Raw genomic sequence first — 25,373 nt, 5'->3', positions numbered from 1 at the left:
TTCTTCTGCAGACAAAAAAATTGAGGCTCAGAGAGGTTAGGCCTCTTGCCCAAGATTAAACAGCTTTTCCTATGCCAACACCCAGGTGGCTAAAACAGCAGGAGGGCACCTCCTAAGAGGAGGGACTTTACATAAATATAAACAGCTGGGGGAGGTGGGATTAAGATGGCAGCCGAATAGAAGGACTGGAGCTCAACTTCTCTCCTGAAAACAACATTTACAACCAAATGCTGAGCAATCTTCAACCAAATGGCCCAGAAACTTTCAAAAAGATATCCTACTCCAGAGGACAAAGAGGAGGCCACATCAAGAGGTAAGAGGGGCAATTACTCCATATAAGCATCCCCCCCCACCGTGGGAATCCCCACAGACTGGAAACTAACTGGTTCACAGAGACTCACCTACAGGAGTGAGAGTTCTGAGCCCCTCATCAAACCCCCACACATGGGGATCTGGCAATGGGAGAAAGAGCCCCGGAGCATCTGGCATTGAAGGCCAGTGGGGCTTGTGTACAGGAAACTCCATGGGACTGGGGGAAATGGAGGCCCCATTCTTAAAAGGCACACACAGACTTTCACATGCACTGGGTCCCAGGGCAAAGCAAAGTCTCCATGGGAATCTGGGTCACACCTGACTGCAGTTCTTGGGAAAACAGGGGTGAATGTGGCTTGTTGTGGGGAAAGGACATTGGAAGCAAAGCTCTTGGGAATATTCAGCAGTGTGCGTTTCTCTAGAGGTGGCCATTTTAGGAAAATCTGGCCCTACCCATCAGCGCTGAGAAGCCCCAGGCCAAACAACAATCCAGGTGGGATCACAGCCCTGCCCATCAGTAAACAGGCTGCCTAAAGACACCCCAGGCACACAGCAGCCTCTAATCCCATCCAGAGACAAAGCCCCACCCACCAGAGGGATAGGAATCAGTTCCACCTACCAGTGGGCAGGCATCAGTCCCTCCCATCAGGAAGCCTACATCAAACCCCCCCCCATCCCGTACCAACTTCAGCCACAAGGGGGGCAGACGCCAGAAGTAAGAGAGGCTACAACTCTATTATCTGTAAAAAGGTCACCACACCAAAAACCTATAAAAATGAAAAGACAGAGAACTATAACTCAGATAAGGGAGAAATAAACACCTGGAGTTCCTGTCATCCATGAGGACACAGGTTTGATCCCTGGCCTCCCTCAGTGGGTTAAGGATCCGGTGTTGCTGTGAGCTGAGGTGTAGGTCGCAGACTTGGATCCGGTGGTTGTTGTGGCTGTGGTGTAGGCTGGAGGCTACAGCTCCAATTAGACCCCTAGCCTGGGAACCTCCATATACTGCAGGTGCAGCCCTAAAAAGATAGATAGATAGATAGATGGATAGACAGACAGACAGCAACACCTCAGTTTTATTAGCTTCCTTTGAGTATGGACCCTTCCGAAGAGTCTGGCTATTTTTGGATATTAGAAACACATCTCCCTTTACATGCTTTTTATAAAACTTTAACAACTTGGTAAGAAATCCTTTTAAAAGATAGTCCATAAATTCCTGACCTTTCATATAGCTTGTTTGCACATCACTGAACCTTTTAGGGAAGTTTCGTTCGGGACCATCAGTACTGTCATCCTGGGAGGCTCCTGACTGCTGAGGGGAACAGGGGTCTTGGCTGCTCTCATTTCCCATGGGGTCGGCCTCGCTGCGCCTCAGCCCGCAGCCTCCGTGCCTGCTGCTCCACCACCTCTGCTCCCTGCTTCCAGGGCTGCTGTCTGCCAAACGCTGCCCTCCCTCCTCTCTGCTTTCATCTCTCTGCCCCCTTTTCCTATTTGTTTCTCAGCTTTCTCAGGGAGCTTGTTCTCTTTTGAGATGCAAAGAGGTACTGTGTGATTGGGTCACTTTACTGTACAACAGAAATTGAAGAAACATTATAAATTAACCACTATTTAATAAGAGAAAAAAAAAAAAAAAAGAGCTCCCTTGTGCCACGTGCCTGACACCATGAAGTCTCTGCTTGGTCCCCTGGAATCCCCACCACATTCTTGGGCATCTTATTTTCCAGCAGGGAGCCGGGGGCGTTGGGGGGGGCCCCTCAGCCCCCAGGCCATGCTCCCTGCTCTTGAGTGTAGAGCTGGAACTGGAACCCGTGTGTGTCTAACTTCAACCCTGTTTCCTTTGCTGCCGGTGGCGCCATCAGTAATCATCGGGCCCAGGAAAGGAGTCTGCTCCTGGCCTTCCACACAGCAAACCAAGACATAGCTTCCGTCTGGTTCCGGCTGCCTCTGGGCTGGTTTCCAGCAGAACAGTCTTAAGCCAAGGGCTCCTCTTCAGGGAGCACAGAGTCCTGCACAGCAGCTGCAAGGAGCCCAGGCTCTGGAGGCAGAGAGGGCTGAGGCCCGGCCTTCGCTTCCTCCCCCGGCTTGTGCCTTGGGCGTCATACCAGGTCTAGCTGGTTGTGCTGTAAGGAGTAAATGCCGTCCTACACCTCACGACGATAGTAATAATGTCACCAACGGCACTGCCCCCTCCTGAGGGCTTACTCCGCTCAAGTGCTGCCCGCCGACCCTCATCACCCTCCCGCTGACCCTCGGCTGTAGGTGCCTTGATGTTCACCTCCCACGAGCGGAGGAAACCGAGGCACAACATGCTGCCCGAGGTCACGCGTCTGAGAAGTGGTGCTGCCGCGATGCGCACCCGGGTGCCTGGGTTTAGTGCCTGGGACGCTGTCCTCCTGCTACTGCCAGGCCGGGCGACGCTTTCTGCCTCTGTGCCCCCTTCTCTCGCCCCCTAACCCCACCTCGCTCTCTCCTCCAGTCTGGGTGGCCCCTGTTCTAGGAGCCTGGCTCGCTGGCTGCCGGAGTTGGTAGCCAAGCTGTAGCTGCTCCTGCCCCTGGCGCGGGCCCCCCTCCCAGGAGCCTGGTCCACTCTGAGCATGCAGCCCGCTGCGCAGCGCCGCTTGCCACCTTGCCACCAGTGCCGTCCGTGTGTCATGATTGTACATTTTCTCTCCTTGAAAGCCCAGTGATGAAGCTAATAGGGTTCATGCTGAGAACAGATGTTCTTTCTTCTGCCCAGATGCTGTCCATGGCGAGGCTTCTCTGGCTCTTTTGTACTTTCGTCTGAAGTGTTTCTGGTTGAAATGTTCTAGGGATGGGCAGAAAAATCACGCTGTCCTTCCAGCAAGGAACTGGGCACGGGTCTTGAGGGGGTGTGAAGTAGCCATCCTTGGCATTTTATGATCCATCTGCTTCCTGAGGACACAAGCCTGTTCCCATTTGAAAACTGCCTTTGCTCTCATTTTTTTTTTTTTTTTTTTTTTTTTTTTTTTTTTTTTTTTTTTTTGTTGTTGTTGTTGTTGTTGCTATTTCTTGGGCCGCTCCCGCGGCATATGGAGGTTCCCAGGCTAGGGGTTGAATCGGAGCTGTAGCCACCGGCCTACGCCAGAGCCACAGCAACGCGGGATCCGAGCCGCGTCTGCAACCTACACCACAGCTCACGGCAACGCCGGATCGTTAACCCACTGAGCAAGGGCAGGGACCGAACCCGCAACCTCATGGTTCCTAGTCGGATTCGTTAACCACTGCGCCACGATGGGAACTCCCCTTGCTCTCATTTTATACTTAAGCATCCAGAGTTTCACTTTTCTGGTTGTTTCAGTCTCCAGCTAATGTGGGAGTTAACAATTCTTCTATTTCTTGCTTTATTTCCTCTTCTCTCCCTACTTGGAATTCATAAAAGGTTTGGGGTTTTTGTCCCTCTCCATTAAGAATCTTAAACAACTTTGATAGTATCATTCATTCATTTAATATTCACTGAGTGTCTTCGATGGGCAAAGCATTGGGGTACAAAACAGACAAGGTTTCCACATTTATGGGGCTGATGTTCTGATCCAGGAAGACAGACAATAAACCCATAAATAAACACACAGTGTAACTTCAGATTGAAGGGATGCTATGAAGGAACGAAGCCAGAGGATAGGATAGTGAGAGCCTGGGCAGTGAGGGTTAATTTGTATAAGGTGATGAAGGAAAGTCTTTCTGAGAAGGTGACAGTTAAGCTTCTAGAATAACTGAAAGGATACTCTAGAAAGTGGAACTGACAAGTGCACAGGCCGCGAGGCAGGGAGGAATTGGGGAGTTAAAGGTACAGGACAAAGGCCAGTGTGGCTGGGTGTCCTGAGCATGGGGGGAAAGGCAGGGTGGAGTCAGAGAGGTGGCAGAGGACACATCTCATAAGATCCTCAGGGTTCCTCCCTTCCCCCCACATAATGCTTTCAAGTCAGTCAGCAAAAGATGACTAAAACTCTTCCCCTGGGATTTGGGGGAGGGAGTTCCGCTGTCCTCTCTGGACCCCAGGTAGATGGTTAGTGCCAGTTTCCCTTCATCTGCAGGTGCTGGTAAACCCCTCTTAAGTTGTGCTCTGTCCTGAGGGCTGTGGCGGGGAAGGAGGGCAGTCTGTGCTCGCCCATAGAAGCCTTGGATGGATTTCCTTGAGCCTGGCCTCCACCCTGGGGTGAAATTTGACCACAGCCACCGCTGACATTTCAGAGTCATGCAAAGACACCCCAACTCTTCCAGCCAATGATACATTCTGTCAAGATGGAGACCAGATCGTGCTGCTTTGCCTACATTGAAACTCATACATATTCCCATGGAAATACCTGCATTGTCAGGTGCTATTGAAGCCAGGTGGGGAGGGGTGCAGTGTTCCTAATGGTGTGTGACAGTCCTAGACAGCTCCTCCCACCTCTGTGAAGCTGGTCCCCTTCTGTCCTGCTCAGAACAGGCACTGCCGAGGCTTTTGTCATGGAGTAGCTCTAGGCCGTCTGTGGCTCTTTGGTCAGCACTGTGCTGGAGGCCCCCCTTGTCCTTGCGTGGTCCCAGGTTGGAAGTGGAGGCTGGATCTTCTCATGGAGCCAACCTTCATAGCCTCGGCCTGCCTGGGTACAGCCCATCTAAAAGAGGAGGGAGAAGGGCAGCTCAGGCATTTATCCAGCCTCCATCAGGGGAAACTGTATGCAACTAGACCTGTATACAATCTAGAGGCATGCCCAGGAGGGACTTTTTTTTTTCCCCCAGCACTACAACCATTGCATATGGAGATTCCCAGGCTAGGAGTCAAATAGGAGCTGCAACTGTTGGCCTACGCCACAGCCATGCGGGATCTGAGCTCACAGGCAATGCTGGATCCCTAATCCACTGAGTGAGCTCAGGGATGGAACCCATGTCCTCATGGATACTAGTTGGTTTCCTTACCACTGAACCGCAATGGGACCTCCTAGGAGGGCCATTTTGATGGGACCCTGTGATTATGACCCCAGTTCCCCCAGTCACAGGCAGGTACACTTTCCACCGACCACTCACTCGTCAGGCCCTGAGCACCAGCCACAGTCCACATGACTCTGCCTCCGGGTAGGTGCTGCAGGCGGTGACACACACCCTCCATGGAGAAGGGCCTCATTCTAGCTAGTGAGAGAGGAAGGCGGGGTGGCCTGGTGCAGAGACACTCAAAGAAGAGTGATGTGGACTCTGAGGCAGTGGGAAGCAGGAAGAAAATTCCTTCCCATTCACAGGAGAACTGGACCTTAGGACTGCCCTGCCCAAAGCTGAGGTGGGCAGTGTGGGATTGCAGAGAACTCCTGGGTGCACAGAATCCTCTGGACGGTTTGGAGGTGAAGGAACAGCTGCAACGGAAAAGAACTGGGGTATTTGTCTCACAGCTCATGGTGGCTGTCTTCAGATATTTAAAGTGGACTGGAGTATTGGATTTCGTGTGCTCTTTGACGCCCTGGAACGCAGAACCGCACCCGTCAGAGTGATGGCACACTTGGGCGTAGCATTCATTGAGTGGCTCCTGTGTCCCAGGGTTGGGCCGTTCCTTCATTGGGCCTCCCCACAGCCCTCTGAAGTAAGCAGTACTGTGTCCCCTGTTACGCAGTAGAAGATGACAGCAAACCAAGGCACAGAGAGCTCGTGTCACCCGGTGATCACACAGCGAGCAGTACAGATTCAGCCACCTGGCCCCGTCAGCAGTCGCGCTGTTCTTAGATTCTTCCGCCTAATCGCCCGTCGGCGGACACGTCCGACCGCTGATGGGATGCAGGCGTGCAGAGTGTCACAGACTGACTGACAGCCCAGAACCGGAATTTAGACCCAGATGTTCCAGAATGTCCCGGGAGGACGTCCCTCTAGCGGTAACCATCGCAGACCTAAACCTGTTCACATCCGTGTCAGATACGTATCACCCGCGTGCACTTTTCGCGGGACCCCCTAGCTCCGTGTGCTTCACGGAGGGGAACGTCCCTCAGAGGGAGAGAGGGAACTCGCCTTTGGGAATTTCCGTACCATTTCAATGCAGAAGGCTTTGCACCCGCGTCTTATCATTATTTGCTTATTTCCTCGACCCGCCCAGAACGCCTCCTTGGGCCTTAGGGAGTCTCCGCCGCCAAGCACACGCTGGGTTCAAAGTGAAGGGTCCCAGGCGTGGGCCGGCAGGGCTGGGTCCCCGAGGAGCCCGCTTCCCCGCGTCCTCTGTCCCGGTCCAGCTCCACGAAACCTAGCTCCGCGTTGCCTCCACTCTGGCCGCGGGGGCCGCCCGAAGGCCTGGCGAGCGGAGAGGAGCCACATGGAGCGCATGGCTCTGCAGTCAGAGGGATGGCGAGCCCTGAACCCGAGACAGGAAAGAGGAGCAGCAGCCTCGGAAACGCTGGCAGCTGCACAGACCCGCTGGCCGCCCCTGTGAGCCCTGAATGGAAAAGACTGTCACATGCTGAGGGCTGGCCAGGCCCCACATCAGGCGGTGAGTGTGGTCCGTTCTGACCGTGAAGGTCAGTGAGGAAGGCATCAGCCCTGCCGGGGTCTGACCGCTCTGGCTTCTCCCTGTGCCAGGCTCTTGGCAGAGTGTGAACTTGGAGAGGCAGGGCCTGGGCAAGATCGTCCCGGCTGCCCTTGCTCCTGAGGACTTCTTTAGGGCACAGGGACCGTGACTGTTCAGGGACAGGACAGGATGTGCAAGGCAGCCGTGCCCGACCTGCGTGTCACGGGGTGCGAGTAGGTCCCAGGCGAAGGTGGGAAGCGTAGCTGCGTGGGCCCACCATAGAGCTGATGAGTGGCTTCTGAAGAGTGAGCCAGCGTTTGCCCATAAAAAGTGGGAGAAGGTTAATAGGTGCAAACTACTCCATTTAGAATGGATAGGCACTGAGGTCCTGCTGTACAGCCTAGGGAACTGTGTCCAGTCTCAGTGATGGAACAGGATGAAAGATAATAAGAGAAAGAGTGTGTATACATGTATGACCGGGTCACGTGCGGTATAGCAGAATTTGACAGAATAATGTAAATCAACTCTAATAAAAAATTTTTTAAAAGGTGGGAAAAGGTATTGCAAGGATTAGGAAACTGCAGAGGTATGAGAGGAGGACAGGGTGTGTGTGTGTGTGTTGGGGGTGGTGTCTAGAGCACACTTTCCTGTGGGACAGGAACCCGTTACACCATGTGCTCCTGGGAGATAGTATTTCCTAATCCCCAGTGAATGCCCTTTTGGACATCGCTGTGGTGACGAATATCTGCTCCCCTCTTTTGGACACGGACTGTTTTTCAGCCACTCCCTACGTGGGGCTGACCTCTCACCCTGACCTCTGTCTGCAGGCTCGGCCCACCCAGATCCTTAGCACCGAGCACTGACCTCTGTTTGGTAGAGGGGAGGGGCCGAAACAAGGGCGCTCTGGTTTCATTCCAGGTTCTACTTGGTCTTTTCCTCACAGAGACTTTGGCCCAGTCCCACAGACTCACAGTTAAGTCCAAAGGGTCCTGCCTGGTTTTAAATCTTTCTCCAAAAATTTGCATCCTTTTCTGGAAATCTGTCTCAGTGCCAGGGGACCTGCCACAGGCTCTAAGACTTCCCTGTAGCAGCTGTCTCTAAATTGATCTATTATCTGCTTAGAGAGGTGACTCTTTCGTTATCCTCTGGGGGAGAAAAAAAAATCCTGCTTCTAATTATTTAGGGTTCCCGAAATATGGTTCTCTGTCTGTTACACTGAGGTTTTCTATTGTTTACAAGAGAGATTTAAATTGTTAGCCCAATCCTTTGTGTTCTCCAGATTATGTCAACATTGGAGATAATTCTCATTTGCTGGTTCGTTCATTCATTCAGTAGATATTGAACACCCGCTACACGCTAGGCACTAGGAATATGTGGCAAGCAAGACAAAGTTTCTGCCGTCATGAAGCTTAATGAAGTAAGATGGAAAATACCCAAATAAAGAAATCAATAGGCTAGATATTTAGAGAGTCTGAGGGGTACCAGGAAAAAAGAAAAAGATTGACATGGTAGACAGTAGGGCAGATGAAGTAGGACAGCGGATTTGCCATTTAAAAAAAGAACCTAGGGAGTTTCCGTCGTGGTGCAGTGGTTAACGAATCCGACAAGGAACCATGAGGTTGCATGTTCGATCCCTGGCCTCGCTCAGTGGGTTAGGGATCCGGCGTTGCCATGAGCTGTGGTGTAGGTTACAGACCCGGCTTGGATCTGGTGTTGCTGTGGCTGTGGCGTAGGCTGGCAGCTACAGCTTTGATTAGACCCCTAGCCTGGGAATCTCCATATGCCGCAGGAGCCGCCCTAGAAAAGACAAAAAAAAAAAAAAAAAAAGACCAAAAAAAATTAAAAAGATAATCTAAATGATAGAAATAGCTGAGGGAAGCACATTCCAAAAAGTAGCAACAGTAAGAAGAAAAGCCAGGTGGTCAGAAAAAAAAACTTGGAGGCCCCAAGAGCACGTGAGGCATGAGGATAGAAAGACGAGAACAAGAAAGGCGTCTGGGTTTTATTCTAAGAGCATTCTCTGTTGAACCATGTAAGTGGGATCCTTGTTGGTTAGGATGGATTGATTACTAAGCAAATGATTGCATTGAAAGAGCCAGAGTGTGCCACTAGGGTGGTGACTTCAGAGATGGTGGGAGCTGAATTTAGAGACAGAAGCTCCCCGCCCATGCTTGCATCATGTGCAGGGGGCTGCAGAGAGATGGCCATTTTCATCTTGAATATTCACCTCAATTCAAACCTGTGAAAACATCCCGAGGATAGACATTGGTACTACCCCTTTAGCCTGGCAGCACTCTATTCTCTCCTGAGAAGGGGTAGGGGAGGGGGGACGAGCAACACGAGGTGTGTACCAGGCCTGGTTCCTCATGGGTTTTCGTTTTAAGGCTCACAGGACACACTGGGTTGGGCACCTTTGAGATGTCAGCTCTGGCTCAAAAGTCGTGACATTGTGAACCAGGGAAAGGTGTCAATAGGTTGACCAAAAAAAAAAAAAAAAAAAAAAAAAAAAATCAAAGCTCCTTCCAGACATAGCTTGTCAGTGTTTTTTGCAGGTCTCTGCTGAGGCTTGGATAAACAATAACCAGTTCATTCAAGTTTTAGTTAAGAAATAAGTTTTTTTTCTATTTAAAAGTTACAATGAACAATGTTGCCATGAATTTATTTTGTATCAAAAGTTCATCAATGAGAGACAGCACTTATCAATATGTGCTTAAGGTATGAGAACTTAGGTAAATCTTCTCTCGCCATCTCAGTTAAACTGGACCATCTTCTGAGCCCACAAGGTGACCTTTTTACTTAAAAAGTGATTCTTTGTAAATACTTACCTATACAGATAGAAATGTTTTTAATCTAGCTCAACAAATTCTGAGGCTCATATAAGACAGTAACTGCCCTCCATCACCTCCAGCTTGAAATATTTAAGTAGCCTTATTCCTTTCATTCATTGACTTTTTACATTTATATATACTGTAGCTCCAATGACGAACCATTAATGTAGAAAAAAGTGGAGGAAAAGTGACCCCAAATGAACGATGAGAAGACAGGGGTAAAGAGGTCACAGGAAGGGTGCAGGAGGGCCTCCGCTGGTCTCACCGTATCAGTATCTTTATGCCTGCCTTGACCGTTGTCACAATATCAATAGCTGCTGCATGTACATACCCCCCAAACATATACGTATATAAACACATACATATACCTGTGTATTTAACTGTTCATTGTGAAAGTATTTCATGGTCTGAAGTTCCCACTGTGGCTCAGCAGTAACGAACCCAACTAGTATACATGAGGTTGCAGGTTTGATTCCTGGCCTCGCTCAGTGGGTTAGGGATCCGACGTTGCCATGAGCTGTGGTGTAGGTTACAGACCCGGCTTGGATCTGGTGTTGCTGTGGCTGTCGCGTAGGCTGGCACCTGAAGCTTGGATTCGACCCCTAGCCTGGGAACTTCCTTATGCCGAAGGTGCGGCCCTAAAAAGCAAAAAAAAAAAAAAAAAAAGAAAAGAAAAGAAAGAAAGAAAGAAAAAATATTTCATGAACATTCACTCATTCATTCAAATGATAGATATTTGAGTCTCTACAGGGTGCCAGGTACTCTTCTAGGCAGGAGGAATAGTGTGCAAAATAGACATAGCTTTCCTATGCACTGGAAACCAAAAAATCTGTGACCCATTTTATTGCAATATTTGCTTTATTGCTATGATGTGGAAATGAACCCACAATATCTCCGAGATGTGCCGATCCTCGGTATGTTGTCGAATGGATTGCTTTTTTTGTTCAGTTTCCGGTACAGCACATCATTCGGTATCACAAACACAGTCCACCTGATTTTGGTAGATGCATGTACCATATTTGCTTAGCGTTTCTCCTGTTACCAGACCTTTCATTTCATTTCTCAGAATTATTTTTAAAAATGTGGTGCTGAGCATTCTTCTATGTCTCAGTGTACACAGGGGCGTGTGGGATAGAGTTGCTGTCCAAAACGTTCACAAAAACGTAGAGCTTTGACATGAGTTTCGTCAAAAATTATGTGTTTTGATTAATGCCATTTTGCCAAATCCAGAAAAATCATTTTAGCAAAAAGTAAGGGGAAAACTTCTCTAGGGTTATTTTCCTATTTTCCTGCTTTTTGCCACATGCCAAAAAAAAAAAAAAAAAAAAAAAAAATTTTTTTTTTTTTTAACAATTTTCTTGCCAGTAACTGCTTTTGGCTTAGCCAGAAGCCGAACATCACAGTGGGGGCGGAAAGGAGTGTTTTGCTCCAAATTGCATAATTTGGCAAACTTTCCTACTACGGTAGTCATGTTTTTGCAAGATTCAGTGAACTTTATAAAGGCCGTCTCTCCATCAGTAACCCACTGCAGCAAAACCATGACAGCATGGCTGCTCATCCTGCCTCAACTTCTTCCTGTCTTCCCTGGGTTCCTGGGGGTCATTGGTTCTGGGATCCCAAGGTCAGGTCCTTGGGAAGTTCTCTTGCCCAGTGTTGTAAGCCTTGCTCCTTCTTTATTCCCTCTTGTATTTAAATCCTTCCTCATTATAACAGGGATTCAGATAATAGAAGGCCAGAGAGGAGTTCGCCTCCCAAACTCCACTGGTGTAAGTGTGTGCAGAGGCTTCCGTGGTGCCTGATGAATTGCCATTCCATTTCTATCAACGCGGTGATAATAATTGATAGCTCTAAATATTCTTCAGCATTGCCTTCGTGCGAGGTACTGCACTAAGCCTTCGTCTTTTTATTTCATTCCCTTAACAACCCCACAAAATAGGAAACACTGTCCCCACTTGACAAGTGGGAAAATCAAGAATGAGAAAGTAACTGCTCAAAGTCCTAAGAGGTGGAAGCTCGGGGGTCTGAAGCCAGGTCTGTTTTGGACTCTGGAGTCCTGCAATCCTGATCACTGTGCACCCTGCCTCCTTTCCTGCCTAGGCTACATCTAGGGGCATTTTGCGTTGAAGGAACATCTCATCTGTTCTTCTGGTGCAAGTTCTAGCCACAGCTATGGGCTAGCACTGGGTTTCCAAGAGTCAGTAACATAGGCTGAAGGTGTTTGAGATGCTGCTGGTAATAATTATGACTCTTCTTCCAAGACAGAACTACTGTGTGTGTCTGAGGAGACAAACGGATTTAGAAAGAAACCTGAGTTAGAATCCTGACTCCATCAGCAACGAGGCCATATCCTTTTTGGGTTTCTTATCTTGGGAAATAGTGACGGTAAAACGACTCTCTTATAGGTTGCTCCGAGCATGAGACACCGTATATAGGCGCCCACCACAGGATACTTGAATTATTGTTTATTATTATTGTCACAGGAGAAGCAAGGATGTTACAAAGGTCCTTGAGAAGCAACACTATGAGGCAGAGGTCCTAACTGACAAGATGCAGAGGTTTCTGGAAACTGCAACATGTGTGGACCTTGAAAGCATTATGCTAAGTGAAAGAAACCAATCACAGTGCCACGAATTGGCTGCTTCCAGTGTCTGGAATAGGCGAATCTATGCAGAGAGAACGTATTTCACTGGTTGCCTTGGGCTGAGAGGTTCAGGGGGATATGGAGAGGGACCACTACTGGATATGGGGTTTCACTTTCCAATACTGATCATGCTGATGGTTGTGAGACTCTGTCAACACACTAAAAACCCTTGAATTGTATGTATATATCAATAAAAAAGTTTTTGAATTGCATATATATATATATATATACAAAAAAATTGTATATATGTATATATATTGTGTATATATATATATAGTATGTATATATATATATACAAAAATTGTGTGTGTGTGTGTGTATATATATATACAAAAAAGTTTTTGTTAAAAAATAAGTTTCTGGGAGTTCCCGTCATGGCTCAGCAGGTTAAGGACCCGACATTGTCTTCCTGGGGATGCAGGTTGAATCCCTGGCTTTGCTCATTGGGTTAAGGATCTGGTATTGCCACAAGCTGCAGCACAGGTCACAGATGCAGCTTGGATCTGGAGTGACTGTGGTGTAGGCCAGCAGTGCAGCTCCAATTCTACCCCTAGCCTGGGAATTTCCATATGCTGCAGGTGTGGCCATTTAAAAAAAAAAGTTTCTGATGTATATTTAGTTAAAAGAAATTGAGAAATGCTATAGTCATCATGGGTTTATACTATGTGTAATATGGTTTATTTATACTATATATGATATGGTTTATTTATACTAATTTATTCTAATATGTAATATAGTATAAACTTAATATATACTTATATACATAAATATTGTATATAATATAAACATTGATAGAGTAATAACATTAATGTAGTAATAATACAATTTTTACTATATAAAAATATAGTAGTAGTATAGTATATTTATGTGGAATGCATTTCTCCAAAAAAGCATGTGCTGTGTCTTTCTAAGCCAAGGCACTTAGAGGAAAGTATCAAAAACTAGTTGTAAAATCGAAAAAAAGAAAAGAAAAGAAAACCTAAAGACAAAACAAACACAGGAAGAGAAGCTAGACAGAAAAAAGTGGAAAGCCAGGAAGGAGACGGCCCCTAGGTCTGCCCTCAGCCTGACTCACGCTCCACAGTGTGTGCATCGGGAGCTGTTTGTTACAGGGCGAGGGAGCTGCTCTGATTCATCCCCACTGTCTTATAGGGAATCCATGTGCCAAAATGGCCTCCATGAAAAAGCCACTTGACCTTGCCCCATGGGCCACACAGATGTGCACGTGGCAAGAAGCCAAGGCGAGATGAGGGCAGTTGAGAGCTTGTAGAGTCAGACCACGATGTCTGACTGCTAATTAACCAAACTATCTAGGACCAACTCCGTGGATGCGGTCCAGCAGGTATCCTACCCGCCAAAAACGCGAGAAGATGCAGAAGTCACTTGGTCGTAAATGTCTTGTCTCCAAGAGGAGAAAATATCTGTAAAAGTGCCTGGCTCATGTTAGACCCTAATGGATGCCTGTGGAAAGTATTGTTGTTGGAATGAACCCAGCCACAAAAAGATCTTGTCTCCCTTCCTGTCTCTTAGGTAGTTAGTAAATTCATCAGGGGGAGAAAAAAAAAAAAAAAAAAAGAGTTGAACTACTTTTTGGACATCATAATAATTTCTATTTTTGGTGATGCCTTCCAGTGTATAGGACCCTCCTACATCAGTAGCTCTTTTTATTTTTGAACAGCACCATGGAGGCATAGAATGGGACAGAGCAGACTCAGAGATGGCCGATGGTTTTTAAGGTGACACAGTCAAGGCAGGGAACAAGCGAGATCCAAGTCCGGGCTTCTTCCCAGATGCATGAGCTGAAATTCCTTGGCCTAGTTGGTCAACTTCATTTTTCAACGTTTCAAGGGATTATATTGATGCTATAATATAAGCAGTGAGAGGATTGTTGGTCAAAACATCACATATGGTGGTGACAGGGGTCAGCCAACCAAGCCACTGCTTCTTGAGACCAAATGAAGGAGTGAACTAAGCCCAAGAGTAGAGACTCCAGTGTCCATGAGAAAAGGAGCCTCACAAGGTGGTGAGCTCAGGCACAAGTTTGGAAGCACATTCTGGCTTCCCCTGATTTCGTCGCCCATCAATTGGGGGTAATGTTAGGATTCTAGGGGATTTTGGCAAGGATGTAGGTGCTGCTGCATGTTCAGCATCTAACACAGTGCCTGGCACAGAGTAGGTGTTTATTAAAAGCAATCTCCTATTGCTCATTTCCTTCTCTTTCTTTTTATTTCATCCTCTCAGTGTTGTCTTCATCACTGTCATTTGCTCATCAAAGTGCAGGGTCACCTCACAAGAACTGGGGATTTAGACCACTTGCGAGAAGGCATGGAAATCCCTGTGGATTCACAGTCAGCTGATGTGGGGCAAGGATGGCTCATTGCTTTCAGCTTCATATTTGAAAGCAGAGGCTGTTCCGGTTATGCTTGTTCTCCACTTTATCCAAGTGCAATCCATCTGTCCCTTCCCTTCTTCATATGTTTGTATCTTTCCCATCATTTGTTAAACCCCAGCCATGCTCTAGATTTGAATCCCAGGTGACTTGACCAGTACAGACCTGACCTCTGCTGAGTTGGAGCATTGGTACATGGTCACGGGAAACTTGGGTCACAAGTGACCAGACTTTGCACTCGGGAGTTCCCAGCATGACTCAGTGGTAATGAACCCAACTAGCATCCAGGAGGATGCATGTTTGATCCCTGGTCTTGCTCAGAAGGTTAAGGATCCAGCGTTGCCATGAGCTGTGGTATAGGTCGCAGATGCGGCTCAGATCTGATATTGCTGTGGCTGTGGCATAGGCCAGCAGCTGCAGTTCCAATTCAACCCCTAGTCTGGAAACTTCCATATGCCTTGGGTGTGGCCCTAAAAAGACACACAAAGTCTTTGCAATGGAAGGCAGGCTTGGGGTGGGTCATCTTGAGAGCATGTGGTGCCAGTGGGCCAGGGAGAGATACAAGAGATGGGGTTTATGTGCGTCTCAAAGGCAGAGCTGCTGTCGGAGTCCGAGTTAGCCAGCTGAACCAGAAGGCAGGGCCCTGGCCTGGCCTCCCTGCAGGCTGGATGGGGTTAGAATTCAGGGGTTCCCACAGGGCAGTGCACACAGGCAGAGAGTAGTGAAGTGGATATCCAGAGGTCAAGGTCTCAGTCAAAGAGGCTGAGATGACAGGTACCTGCCTGGTTTCAAAATTTAGTCTGAGCATCTAGACACAGGACTTGCATGGCAAGGCCAAGAAATGAGTTCAGAATCGGGGAATCTCCATAAGTGGTCCACACAACCCGCCCCCCCAGACACTGGGAGAGACTCAGCTCAGGCCTCCAGCCCCAGAGCACTGGCCTTCAGGGAGTGGAGGGCCCCATAGGGGCATCCCACCAGCTCTCGAATGCCCACATTCATTCACTATCATCCTACGAAATGAGAGGTAGATGTAAACTAACAAGAGGTTCGAGGTGAAAGTCGTTTGATGTCTCAACCACAGCAGGAGTTATTGACCCCTTAATCAACTCTGTCGATCACCAGAGCCCTCTTCAAATCCAGGAACCTCTCACTGTGGCTGCAGGTGACCCCTTCTGCATGGCCCAAGCCTCCCTCCTTTTATCTTCTGCTAAATCTTTGGCCTGTGCCTGTAGGACAAGGTAAACCACATCCTTGGCTGTCTGTCTAGTTTCAGCCAGTACGTGTTGTGGGTGAATGCTGATTACACATCCGAGCCTTGTAGAAAATGTTAATGGTGTGTTGCGAAGGAGTGTGGAAAACGCCATTGGAGAGATGAATTAAGCTCGGGAAAATGTGTCTTAGTGGGAAGAGGGCTAAATTCCAACCTTTGCTCTGCTCTTAACTGGACCATCACCTGGACTGGTCTCAGGGTCCCTGTTAATAGTGTCATGCTTGCGTTCCTTATGGGACTGTCACAGTGATCAGGTGAGATAATACAGGTAGAAGGATTTGGGAAACCAAAAGTGGCGAATTCTTTCATTCAAAAAAAATTGCCAGTAAATTCACCAATAGCAGCACCTCGGTCAATACCTAAATGGAGACCCAGAATGTCCCCTCTACTCCCCTTATCAGTCCAGATCAAAAAGACGCAAGAGGAGACACCTAAGAAAGCTCTGAGATAATAAAGTTGTGTTTCTCAAACTTGAGCGTGTGTCAGAGTCACCAGGAGGGTGTCTCAAAGCCCAGCTTGTGGGCCCCACTCTAAAGTTTCTGCCCCAGTGGGTTTGGGCGGGGCCTCCCTGGAGAGTTTGCATGTCTCTCTGGGTCCAGGTGCCGTGCATCTGGTGGGCTGAGAGGACTGAGCACATGGTGGCAGTTGTTATGAATCCTTGACCCATGAAAGAAAAGGTGAGCCAAGGCAGCCTGGCAGGGGTGCCCTGCCTTCCTCCCCCCGGCTCTGCAGCAGGTGTTGGGACCTGGTTTCAGTGCAGGTTTAGACCCACCCAGGGCGTGGACAGACCCTTTCCCAGTGTGTGGCACCCTCCTCCGTTTTACCTCCGAGAACTTAGGGATGCTCAGGACAGGTTAGAACTGCCATTTATGGATGTCTGCGGTGTGGGGGCATTTTTTCTCTTCTGGAGAATTTGCGAGTAGAGAAACATCTGCTTGTATCATGTTAAATCTCTTCCCTGGTGCTCTGTCAGCTTCTTTCAGGCTTGAGAATGGTTATGATGTCTGGGTTACATTTTCTCACCTTCCATGATTCTTCTGAACGAGTCATGCACCTTAAACTGGGGGAAGTTAGGGGCCGGTTTCCTCTCCATCCTGGATGCAGTTTTTTGCACAGTCTTTGCAGTGTGATTGGTTCTCTCCCCTCCCCCATTAAGACACACAGAAGCTCCCCCTGTTCATTCACTATTTTCTAAATGCTCTGGTGCTAAGTAGAATATAAGGAGAAGTAAACTGTTACTCAAGCAGAGAGGGTGGAGTGAGGGTGGGCGGGGCCGGAACAGGGGACTGTCTGTGAACTAGGGCTTCCTAACTCTGGCTGCATCTTAAATCACCTCTTAGTTTTTATAGCTGTTTGTGCTCAGAACCTGAGATTCTGCTTTAAATTCACCTGGGATGGGACCCTTGGCATTGGAAAATTGCAGTTTCTTCAGGGGATTCTGATGTGCTGTCAAGCCTGAGAGTCACTGTCCTAAACCAATTTTTCTCAACAGCACCTGGGTACTGAGCACAGCTGCACTTTTGTGTGACTTCCTTTGAACAACCACAAGCCACGCTGAGGTGGGCTGGAGGTGCCACCTAAAGGGTAGGTTAGAAATCAGCACCACAGCCTGAGATGAGACAGAGAAGAGCAGGAAGCAGGTATCCTGAGACCAGTGGGCAAGATCAAAAAGGCCAGTTCAGAGAGCAGTCTGAAAGGTCAGGCTGAGGACGGCAGAGGCTGGAACTAATGCAGGGGTGTGAGTCAAAGGTTCAGGGCCAAGGGTGCAAACTTCCAGGTTATCCCAGGCCCAAGGAGGCAGCTCAAGGATAAAGCTTGTTTCCAGAACCAGCCTGCGCCTGGACCTCCTCGTGTCCTGAGTCCTGGGCCCGAACCCGGTGAGTGGGGCTGAACTCACCTGGGCTGCTCACAGCCAGGAGAGGCAATATGGGAAACGAGAAAGTTCTTGAAGGAGGGAGAGGAACAGTAACAAGTGCGGACGAGGTTGTTTGGTCTGCTTCGTGCTCAACAGCCAGTTCCACTGATGTTTTCATCAAACTGACCGAGTGTTTCTGCTGCACAGATACAGCCTGAGTTGATGGGAATCCAAACATAATACTCTCTCCTAATACTCACTAGTCATTCCTCAGTATCCACAAGGGATTCATGCCTGGACCCCGGGGACACCAAATCCACCATTCACAAGCCCCTTAATTTTTCTTTTTCTGTGTTTTCTGGTCCTAAGAAAAAAAAAACTATGGTTGCACTACAATATTGTATTAGTTTCAGGGGTACAATGTAGTGGTTCAAGGTTTATATAGATTAGACTTCACTTAAAAGTGAAGCTGGGGAGTTCCCATTGTGGCTCAGCAGTAAGAAACCCAACGAGGATCCATGAGGTTGTGGGTTCCATCCCTGGCCTCACTTAGTGGGTTAAGGATCCAGCATTGCTGTGAGCTGGGGTGTAGGTCGCAGACATGGCTCGGATCTTGCATGGCTTTGGCTGTGGCATAGGCCAGCAACTACAGCTCTGATAAGACCCCTAGCCTGCGAACTTCCATATGCCACACATGCGGCCCTTAAAAAAAAAGGCAAAAAAAAGTACAGCCGATGCTATATTCTCTGTTGCTCAAGTCCCTTATATTTACAAGAAACACATGCACATTCCCCCATATACTTTATTTATTTATTTATTTTTTTGGTCTTTTTTTTTTTTTTTGCTATTTCTTTGGGCCGCTCCCGCGGCATATGGAGGTTCCCAGGCTAGGGGTCGAATCAGAGCTGTAGCCACCGGCCTACACCAGAACCACAGCAACGCGGGATCCGAGCCGTGTCTGCAACCTACACCACAGCTCACGGCAACGCAGGATCGTTAACCCACTGAGCAAGGGCAGGGATCGAACCCGCAACCTCATGGTTCCTAGTCGGATTCGTTAACCACTGCGCCACGACGGGAACTCCCCCCCATATACTTTAAATCATATGTTTGTTATCTAGAATACCTAATACAGTGTAAACACTCTGTAAATAGTTGCTGGAGCATGGCACATTGGTTTTGCTTTTTGGAACTTTCTGGAATTTTTTTTCTCAACTATTTTGATCTGCAGTTGGGTGGCTTCGTGATGCAAAACTCGCAGATGTGAAGGGCTGAGTGTACTCAAACTTCAGTAGCACAAATGAATGCCCAGAGGAATCTTAGTAGAATGGTGCCTCCAAGTCAGTAGGTCCTGGGTGGAGTCCGAGGGGCCCAAGACTCTACACTTCTAACAGTCCCCCAAAGCATGCTGATCTGAGGACCACTTCTGAGCAGGAAGAACTTGGAAGACAGGAATGGTGTCCACTTAAATGCATTAAAGAACACCTGGCAGAGACCTGTTTGGTCACTAGGCTTGTAGACAGCTATTCGACAGAGTGAGCCAGGCCGAAGTTGACTCAGGGAAGCAACAACCACAAATAAGTAACCTGTTACCTGGGAATAGAACAGCAATTCTTTCATAAGTGAATGTCAATGAGGTATAATTTTCTGCTGTAGCAGAATTTCTACACCTGACAGTATTCTTAATATACTTTAATTAAGAGGTTAATCTGTTGTAGAAATTGCTTTTCTCTGAAGCCACCTGAAATCAATTTAAACTCAATTACAAGTGGTTAGCTATTGTTTATGTGGTTAAAGATTAGAGAATACATTTTTGCTTGTCAGGAGCCATCCGAGCAAATTTTGAATGTCACCATCAGAGGCGAGTCTGAATAGTTGAGTGCTCTTTAATGGGCATGGAGAAACCATTAGAAAATATAATCAGTCATATTTGATGACTTGACCTTGGGACTCAGCTTGAAAAGGGTCTAATCATGTCTGTCCCATAAGTGCCACCAGGATTGCTCTGCTGAAATTAATTGATCATTACGTGCTTTCTGAGAGCCTAATATACCCTATTTGATGGAATATAAATTGCAAAAATAATCTGTAAATTATATAACAAGCTTCAGAATACATTTGCCCTCTGTCTTTGTAGCACAGATTAAATCTGACAGCTAGTTTCAAAATGATCAAAATCGCTTAACTCCTCCGATAGTTTGGAATGCTTGAGTTTTACAAAGAAAAAAAAAAATCTATTGCATGGCATGTGTCCAGTCTATAAATGTGATTTACAATCCATTTTCCATCAGTGAAATGTGGAGATAAAAAGAGGTCTGAAAAGGTTTTCTGGAGCTGGAATGCATTATTGCATTCAATTGCTTAGTAAAGTATTTAGTTGCTATTAAAATTTTGGTTGCATGTCAGAGACAAGGAAACTGTGTTGAATCCTACCGAGTATATAAAAGAATGACTTGCGTCTAAGAGGCCAGCCAGCTTGCTAATGGGGTATCTCATAGTCTGGTTGAGCCATACGCAATGACTCTGCCCTCTGTTGATTGTCAGTGGGTTGAAGGTTCCTTGTCATCCTTTCACGTGTCAAAATGATGAATCTAGTTAACTCCTCTGTTTATGTGTATTCTTCTGGGATCAAGGCATTCTGCCAATATAGGGTACACCATCCATGACAGTTTGGTTAAAGTTATAGAAAGCCTTCCTCTGGAACTCTCCCCCCTCACCCACCCCCTGGAGAATTAGTAAAAGGATTTTCCTTTGAGCAAACACTTTTCGCATTTGAAACAAACCTTCTAGGATTCTCTTCCAGTTCATGGTGAACCATGAACTGCTGAGTAGAAGACCATTGTATTTCAGTTGGCATCAGGAAAGAAGATCACATTTTTAGATCACAGGGTGGTGTTTTGCATAAGAGACCAGAGCAGCTCCCTAGATGCCAGGATGGTGGAAGGTTTTCTGGGAACTGGACCTTTGAAAGCTAACATCTCTTGGGAGTTGAGCGAGGGGTGAATCTCAGCTACAGGGACCATGTTTCTTACGTGAGGGCTCTGGGTCAAATCCCAGCTCTGTCCCTTACTGCTGGCAAGCCATTAGGCAGACGTCTTAGCTTCTTGAAGCCTCAGTCCCTCTCACTGTAAAACAGAGATGATAATGAAGATGCACTTACCACGCTCTTGGTCAGCATTAAGCAAAGCCCAGAAGGATTTGGTGTCTCTGTTTTCTGAGCCCTGAATAGGGGTACATGATTTGAGAAAGGTGGTTTTTCCTGGCTTATGAAATTTGTGATATGTATTGATAAGTCTTACAAAGTGACCGAAAGGAAGCTGTCTTGGATTTTTCCATTTCTCAGACACTCATTATGACAACTCTTTCTGGAGGGAGAATGGCGGTGAGGGAGAGGGAAGATTTTCAAGGCAGGCGCTGTACCAGGAGCAGGGCCCTGAGCTGTAGTCTTGGTTCAGCCGTAAACCAGCTGTGTGAGGGCTGAGCAAGGTGACCCTCCTGCTCTGGGCTCTATTTATATTTGTGTAAAACGACAGGGTTGAACAGATGTCCGCTAAGGGTGTTTCAGCACAGAGATGCCACACTTTTGCATTGCTGGCCATCTCTGAAAAGCTGTTTCCTGCTCTCCACCCAGGACACGGTCAGAGGGTGGGCACAGACAGGACAGCCTGGGCAGGGAGGTGACCCCCCCCCCCCATCTGTGGCCCTTGGCCTCATGTGGCTTGACCCCTCCACTTGTGGCTCACAGCGTCCTCCATGGGTGGTCACAAATGGGGACCCTTCACTAAGGGTGACCCAGCCTTTAAACATCAAGTCTCCCTTAAGAAACATAAAATGAAAATTCCTTAGTTTCTCAATTCGAATAAGCCTCTTCCACTTTATGATCTGAGGAGTGCCTGCTCGGTCCCACCTTGCCCACCCTTCTCCAAATGGGACAAGGTCCTACGAGGGCATCCTGAGGGCGGGATTCAGCCCACAGATGACAGCTCCTCCTGCTCCACCCCCACAAGGATCCCGCCACTGGAGTTAATTCCCGACATAGAAAAAAATCAGAAGATTGTACATAAAACCCAGATTTCTAACTTCTTTTGAAAAACTAACAAAGAAGAAATTATCTCCAGAATTTCCCCCAGAATGATGACCTGGTTCTTACACCAGAGGGTGAAGAGTCCGACCAAGACTTGAAAGGGGACCACCCAAACTCTGTCCTCTCTAACCTCTTTGTTTGGTTGGTTGTTTTTTTTGCATTTTAGGGCTGCACCAGTGGCACATGGAGGTTCCCAGGCTAGGGGTCAAGTTGGAGCTGCAGCTGCCGGCCTACACCACAGCCACAGCAACATGGGATCCTTAACCCACTAATGAAGGCCAGGGATGGAACCCACATCCTCATGGGTACCAGTAGGGCTTGTAACCCCCTGAACCACAGTGGCACCTGCCCCCCTTGAACATCTTTGAACTGGCCCAGGACCATCATGTTGGCCTTGCTGCCAAGGAGCCTGTTGGAGAGCTTGACTCCTGCCCCCTGGCTTGCTTCACCTTCACGCTGCCCGCCAGAGCTTCCTGAGCGCCATCTGTGCCCCTGCTCCGGGCTCAGATACCAAGTCTAACCTTGAAAAGTTTCAGTTCCTTAAGATTAAGTCCTCCTGACCTTGTCGATCCCTCGAAGAGCATCCGCGCTTTGGGGTTAAAATAAGTGATGGTCACTTTGCAGGAGGCTCTGAGTGTCCGTTTTGCTCTGCATGGGAAAGGGAGTGGGTTTGGGGACACAGAGGTTCTAGCTCAGGCTAGAGGACGAAACAGAGTCTGGGAAGGGTAGACTAGGAGGTGGGGCTGGATAGAGGACTGGCGGCTTTCCCACCTCTTCCCGGGGACCGGCAGTTTGGAAGTCAGCGGGAGGCAGGTGGCGGGGGGTGCACGTCCCTCTCTGCACAGGGTGAGTCTCCCCTTGGAGGCATTTCTCTCAGGGGTGTAGCGCCCCCAGCTCTTGGCTGCCAGCTGGAGACCACAGTGGGGAGGCGGTTTGGAGCAACCTCACCGCCACTCATTTAAGGCCAGGACACAGACAGAGGGCGGGCTGCCCGGCCCTGACTTTGCTTGGAGGCTGAGTCCCCTTCCAGCTCTGAACTTCCACCGTTCAAGAGTTTCCTTTGCTTGTCCCACGAGAACTGTGCCTTTGGGCTCCCCAGTGGGGCTTCATCCCCAGTGGGAACCCGCAACCCACTTCCCATGACACGCGGCGCTGGGCCGGCCAGTCAGGCCACAGGCGAGTCCTGCTGAACACAGTCCTGGAGAAACCGTGCCCCGCAGCAGCTGGTGTCTCAACCACAGCATCACAGCCCCCAGCGGGGGCTCGCGTCAGCCCACGCGGCGGAGTGCGACGCGCCGGTCAGTGACGGGCCTCGGAAAGAGGCGAAGGCCGGGAAATCAGTATCGACACAGTGACCTCGGGCCAATATTCAGCATTACCTTGAATTCGGTCACTCGCTTGAGAGCTCAGCCACTGAAGCGAACGCAGACCAGGCGCCCGCAGAGTACACCTGCTGCGGACAAAAGGAAATTCCCACCCGGGAGATGTTCGCCATTGATTTAGTCACACAATGAAAGGTTTCACTCCTGTGCAAAATGCTTGAACAGGCAAAGGCGTTCTGCTTTGTGCTCTTTAGAGCTAGCTCCGTTTCCCTAGAAATAGCAAGCACACTATGTCGTGTTAAATTCCTTCTGTCAGCTGAATTGTCTGGCATGGAATTTGGGGGTTGAATCGTTTTGTCTAAAAAGGAAAAAAAAAAAATAGGTCATTTGCTTCTTCTCTCCATAATTCTTTTGTTCATTCACTGGGTCCTTTAGCCAAATCCTATTGAGGGAAAGAAGCGTGGCTCACGCTGCCTGCAGATATGATAGGAGGTTTGCCTTCTCCCCTACGGCTGTCAGGATTTAAAAAAAAAAATAGTGAAAGACGCAAATTCTGTCATCCCTATTTAACCTTGTCCTCTGACCTTTTGTATGTATATTTGTATGGTTGTAATGAAAGTTAACACATACTTTTTCGTTTGTTCTTTTAACTCCATGCACTTGGTACATAGGCTTCATTTTTAAGGCGTGGAGAAGAATCCATCAAGTGAATGTAGGTACCGTCCTGGCTGATTGCAAAACTGCCTCTAACCCTGCACCCCTCTCTGTTTCTGCCTCCTCTGCAGTGTGATTTTGTAGCTCCTCCCATCGGGGAATTAAATTGACTTTCTAAGCCCTGGAATAAGGCCGGCCTTGGGGCTTGCTCGGACCACCAAAAGAGCAACAAGGATGGTGTGCTGATCCCAAGCCAAGGCCTCGAGAGTCCTTGAACACAAGAGGCCCTGAGGACTTCTGCCTGCCTTCTTAGAACCCTGCTGTAGTCCACCGTCATGAGCAAAACCCGAGTCAGCCTACCAGACCCTCAGACACCACGTGGAGGGGGACCGAGAGCGCACCGTTCATGGGCTGGTCAGCATCCGGCGATGTCGTCTGAAATCATGGACAGGTACTTTACGTGATGATAAGTATTATGATGATGACTGAAATCCTCTCACAGGTGGTCAGTTAATTTGCTTGCTTCCTTCTTTTTAGACTTAATTATCCCTCTAGTTACAAATTCCCATAACAAACATTTACTGAAGACCCTGAGATAGGTATTTGATTAGAGTTATTCATTCACTGATACCCCTGAGACCTATGTGGTGATCTGTATGTTGGGGAACAGTGAACATAAAAAATCCCTGTTCTGGGAGTTCCCGTCGTGGTGCAGTGGAAACGAATCCGACTAGGAACCCTGAGGACGTGGGTTTGATCCCTGGCCTCGCTCGGTGGGTTAAGGATCTGGTGTTGCCATGAGCTGTGGGTGTAGGTCGCAGACACGGCTCAGTTCCTGCGTGGCTGTGGCTGTGGCTGTGGGGTAGGCCGGCAGCTACAGCTCCGATTGGACCCCTAACCTGGGAACATACATATGCCGCTGGTGTGGCCCTAAAAAGGCTAATAATAATAATAATCCCTGTTCTTAAAAGGTTTCCATGCTGGTGGGTAGGGGACGGAGGACAGACAAATCAGTGATACGTCAGGTAGTATAAGGGCCATGGGAAAAAAGAAAAAGAAAAAACAGGGAAGGGTGATAGTGACAGAAGCAGAGAAGAAAAAGTAAACAATGCTTTATGAAGGAAATCAGAGAGCGTATAAATATAAATTTTTGTTTTGAAATCTGAAATTGTTAAAGTTTTTTTTTTTCTTTAGAATAAATTCAGATAATCTAAATCTCTTTAGGGCAGCAGTTCTGAAATTTGGTCCCCTGACTTGCTAAGAGCCCCTCCGCTCTGCATCTGGACACCTTTAGAGATGGGACCTGGAAAAGGAAAATAGTGTAAAGAAGCAGGAGTGTATGAGCCTGGAGGTCACCTTGTCCCTAACGTGTCAAACACCGTTTGCAGCCAGTCTGACGTCAATCAGCAAGGGCTGACATATGATTCATCTGTGTTCGTACCATTGTTGGTTCCTGTTATTGTTTTTCTCCTCACATTGTAGTTAATCATTCGTTGAGTTTGGTTAAACACTCACGTGCCATATTAGGCCTTTTCCT

General features: G+C 48.1%; 1 protein-coding gene across 2 annotated transcripts in view; it reads left to right on the top strand.

The window, feature by feature from the left end:
- Positions 1-25,373, top strand: part of FOXO1 (forkhead box O1) — a 689,450-nt gene that overhangs the window by 441,406 nt on the left and 222,671 nt on the right. For both annotated transcript variants that reach the window (XR_014818871.1, XR_014818872.1), the window contains one exon: positions 23,968-24,287. The gene's annotated coding sequence lies outside the window, so the exon portion shown is untranslated. The remainder of the gene's footprint in view (positions 1-23,967; positions 24,288-25,373) is intronic.

Source organism: Sus scrofa, chromosome 11 (genome assembly GCF_054392235.1).
Source record: "Sus scrofa isolate SSC_HxYL_T2T_F1_AM1 chromosome 11, Sscrofa_HxYL_maternal_Yorkshire_Landrace_v2.0, whole genome shotgun sequence".
NCBI classification, from domain to species: domain Eukaryota; kingdom Metazoa; phylum Chordata; class Mammalia; order Artiodactyla; family Suidae; genus Sus; species Sus scrofa.
This window is presented reverse-complemented; position numbering and strand designations above follow the sequence as displayed.